The sequence below is a fragment of the Ipomoea triloba genome, chromosome 6 (assembly GCF_003576645.1).
Source record: "Ipomoea triloba cultivar NCNSP0323 chromosome 6, ASM357664v1".
In the NCBI taxonomy this organism is placed as follows: domain Eukaryota; kingdom Viridiplantae; phylum Streptophyta; class Magnoliopsida; order Solanales; family Convolvulaceae; genus Ipomoea; species Ipomoea triloba.
The window spans coordinates 1,679,020-1,684,069 of NC_044921.1; positions in this window are offsets into that span (position 1 = coordinate 1,679,020).

Below are 5,050 nucleotides of genomic sequence, written 5' to 3' on the forward strand. Positions count from 1 at the left end.
TTTTTAGTACAACTTTGATATTTAATTACAAGATAGTGTAAAAAGAAAATAATGAACAATGTAGTGAATATAATTAATTAATAAATTTGAAGGTAGGGAATCTTTGCATTGTAGAAATGATAGACAATATAACTAATGAAATTATATCTATTTTTAAATTTTTTGATAATGAATATTTGTTTTTGAATAAAGGCATTGTAGACATTGAATTATAAATTAAATAAATGCATATGTATTATTTTGTTGTTGTAACTATTAATTTATTTTTTATTTTTTTTTTGAAAAAACTACTAATTTATTATCTATACTATTAATAAAAACAATATCCTCAACTTTACCTTCCCGCCCAAACACTCCTATACTATTAATGTTTGAGCAATATTTTAACAATTTAGATATATGATTCATACATTCTAATATATTTTTGTTTATTGCCTGATAACAGCATGATGATTTGAATTTTGAGAGCATAGAAACAAGCTCGAAACATGTTTATATGCTTGAATGGTATTACCTCAAAGTTACTACGCAGTATCACACAATGCTTTATGTTGTATGTTAGACTCAAGGTTACTAACTTCTCACAATAGTCACAGACTTGATTTATATGTATGAAATATTGATAAAAAGAATTAGGCTTTAGATGTGAGTTTTACTTATATATATCTGGGAATCTGAAACATTTTGAAATTTAGTGATTGGTAAAATCAATATGTTTTACAGTTTGACTATCAAAACTAATTTTATAGGAAAAATCACATAATATATACATGTAGATTATAAAATTAAAATTTTAGTGTCAATATTGTTATGACTCAATGCTTTTATTACATTAAAAGTGATTTTTTAAAATTTCAAGCTTAAGATATGACACGCTTGATGAGTCGCAGCTGGAAGGTCAGTGATTCGCTCGCCGACTTTAGATGTCGTTGATCAAATTAATCAGTACATGTGCGACATGAATATTGCAAATGGGCGAACATATTTAAGTTGTAACTCTTTGTGTAAGGCAGAACCAGACGATGAAAATATATTAGAAGTACACACTCCTAAATCTTAAATAGTTTGAGATTGTATGATTTTCTTAATCACTCATTGACATTAATTAAAGGTCGGTGCACCTGTTATGTTATTGCGGAAGATAGACCATTCTCTTGGTCTTTATAACGGTACGCGACTCATCATCACAAGATTGACAGATCACATTGTTGAAGCAAAAATAGTTAACGGGACACATGAAGAAACCAAAGTTCTTATCCCTCGAATGCCTCTCACTCTTTCTGATACGAGATTGTCCTTCAAGTTCCAGCATAAATAATTCCCATTGATGCTTGCATATGTCATGACTATCAACAAAAGCCAGGGCCGAACACTAACTCACGTTAGGTTATTGCTGAAAAAAATAGTTTTTAATCACGGTCAATTGTACATGGTTTTCTCCCGAGTCACCCATCCTGATAGCCTGAAAGTGTTAATTAGTTCTATACGAGGATGGACAAGATTGTGTTGCTACTACCAATGTTGTCTACAAAGAGGTTTTCAATAATGTGTAAATACAATCGGTGTAACCCCTCGTCTATTCCGACAAGTTTAGGGTTCGAAAAATATTTTTTTAGGCTATGACATTTATGAGACGATCTCTTGGTACTTCAGAAGGATTATTATAAGTGAGACTAGTTATTGATAAGCTGCGATCTACGTACCGGTCACGAACCGTAAAAATTTTAGGAACGAGTATTCGGACCCGATTACCCTAGGAAATGAATTTTTAGACACCATACTATTATTCTGGAAGCATTGTCCAAATAATCCCATTGATGCTTGCATATGTCATGACTATCAACAAAAGCCAGGGCCGAACACTAACTCACGTTAGGTTATTGCTGAAAAAATAGTTTTTAATCACGGTCAATTGTACATGGTTTTCTCCCGAGTCACCCATCCTGATAGCCTGAAAGTGTTAATTAGTTCTATACGAGGATGGACAAGATTGTGTTGCTACTACCAATGTTGTCTACAAAGAGGTTTTCAATAATGTGTAAATACAATCGGTGTAACCCCTCGTCTATTCCGACAAGTTTAGGGTTCGAAAAATATTTTTTTAGGCTTATCTAGTTTCAAACAACCTCAACCATTAAAGGGATTCCTTACCTCAACCGGGTTTCTAATTCCGTAGAAAGTCCTTGAAGTTGATTTTCCCCAATTCACCTTAAAATCCTAAAATTCCATCAACAACATAACACATGATTTTAAGAAATCTTAACTTAGATTCATGTTCTAGGATGAAAAATAAAGCTATCTACCGAATAAAATTGGAGTTTTACCGAATATTTTGGAGACTTGTGTGGAGATCTTGGCTATGGAGTGTTGGAGCTTTGAAGAAGAAGATGAAAATTTCACTCTCTCCCCTCTCTTGAATATTTCGGCCAACACAAGCAAAAATGGGGAAAAAATTGGGTTTTATGATCTTGGTCCACTTGGTTGACTAGTACACCTCAATATGTGGTGTAAAATTGTGACAAGTGTCACCTCTTTGTGGTTTGATCTCAAAAATATCTTGGCTTGGACTGATTGTGATTAAATCAGATGAATTCTCGGTAGAAACTAATTTAATTCAAATAATTCTCGAACCCAAAAATTTATTCCAATCTAAAACTCAAAATTGGGCTAGGTTCGGTACACCGCGAAATTTCGCGATGTACGATCGCAAATAAATTTTAGCTGCTATGGGCTAATCTAATTAAATAGGAAATTCCAGAATAATAGTATGGTGTCTAAAAATTCATTTCCTAGGGTAATCGGGTCCGAATACTCGTTCCTAAAATTTTTACGGTTCGTGACCGGTACGTAGATCGCAGCTTATCAATAACTAGTCTCACTTATAATAATCCTTCTGAAGTACCAAGAGATCGTCTCATAAATGTCATAGCCTANCATTTATGAGACGATCTCTTGGTACTTCAGAAGGATTATTATAAGTGAGACTAGTTATTGATAAGCTGCGATCTACGTACCGGTCACGAACCGTAAAAATTTTAGGAACGAGTATTCGGACCCGATTACCCTAGGAAATGAATTTTTAGACACCATACTATTATTCTGGAATTTCCTATTTAATTAGATTAGCCCATAGCAGCTAAAATTTATTTGCGATCGTACATCGCGAAATTTCGCGGTGTACCGAACCTAGCCCAATTTTGAGTTTTAGATTGGAATAAATTTTTGGGTTCGAGAATTATTTGAATTAAATTAGTTTCTACCGAGAATTCATCTGATTTAATCACAATCAGTCCAAGCCAAGATTATGACATTTATGAGACGATCTCTTGGTACTTCAGAAGGATTATTATAAGTGAGACTAGTTATTGATAAGCTGCGATCTACGTACCGGTCACGAACCGTAAAAATTTTAGGAACGAGTATTCGGACCCGATTACCCTAGGAAATGAATTTTTAGACACCATACTATTATTCTGGAATTTCCTATTTAATTAGATTAGCCCATAGCAGCTAAAATTTATTTGCGATCGTACATCGCGAAATTTCGCGGTGTACCGAACCTAGCCCAATTTTGAGTTTTAGATTGGAATAAATTTTTGGGTTCGAGAATTATTTGAATTAAATTAGTTTCTACCGAGAATTCATCTGATTTAATCACAATCAGTCCAAGCCAAGATATTTTTGAGATCAAACCACAAAGAGGTGACACTTGTCACAATTTTACACCACATATTGAGGTGTACTAGTCAACCAAGTGGACCAAGATCATAAAACCCAATTTGTACTAGTCAACCAAGTGGACCAAGATCATAAAACCCAATTTTTTCTAGTCAACCAAGTGGACCAAGATCATAAAACCCAATTTTTTCCCCATTTTTGCTTGTGTTGGCCGAAATATTCAAGAGAGGGGAGAGAGTGAAATTTTCATCTTCTTCTTCAAAGCTCCAACACTCCATAGCCAAGATCTCCACACAAGTCTCCAAAATATTCGGTAAAACTCCAATTTTATTCGGTAGATAGCTTTATTTTTCATCCTAGAACATGAATCTAAGTTAAGATTTCTTAAAATCATGTGTTATGTTGTTGATGGAATTTTAGGATTTTAAGGTGAATTGGGGAAAATCAACTTCAAGGACTTTCTACGGAATTAGAAACCCGGTTGAGGTAAGGAATCCCTTTAATTGGTTGAGGTTGTTTGAAACTAGATAATTGATAGCTTGGTTGAAATATGATGAGTTCTAGGTAGAATTTTTGTGTACATGATGAATGTATATACATGAGTATTGTGTACATATTTGTGTATAAGTACGTATGGTGTAAGATATATACATTAAATATGTAGTGTGTACTAGTTATGTGTGTGTACGTGTAGTAAAGTATATATATATATATATATATGTGTGTGTGTGGTGTGTGTTGTGTGTGTGTGTGTGTGTTTATGTTTATATGATATATATATATATATGAAACCNAATTTTTTCCCCATTTTTGCTTGTGTTGGCCGAAATATTCAAGAGAGGGGAGAGAGTGAAATTTTCATCTTCTTCTTCAAAGCTCCAACACTCCATAGCCAAGATCTCCACACAAGTCTCCAAAATATTCGGTAAAACTCCAATTTTATTCGGTAGATAGCTTTATTTTTCATCCTAGAACATGAATCTAAGTTAAGATTTCTTAAAATCATGTGTTATGTTGTTGATGGAATTTTAGGATTTTAAGGTGAATTGGGGAAAATCAACTTCAAGGACTTTCTACGGAATTAGAAACCCGGTTGAGGTAAGGAATCCCTTTAATTGGTTGAGGTTGTTTGAAACTAGATAATTGATAGCTTGGTTGAAATATGATGAGTTCTAGGTAGAATTTTTGTGTACATGATGAATGTATATACATGAGTATTGTGTACATATTTGTGTATAAGTACGTATGGTGTAAGATATATACATTAAATATGTAGTGTGTACCTAGTTATGTGTGTGTACGTGTAGTAAAGTATATATATATATATATATATGTGTGTGTGTGTGTGTGTGTGTGTGTGTGTGTGTGTGTG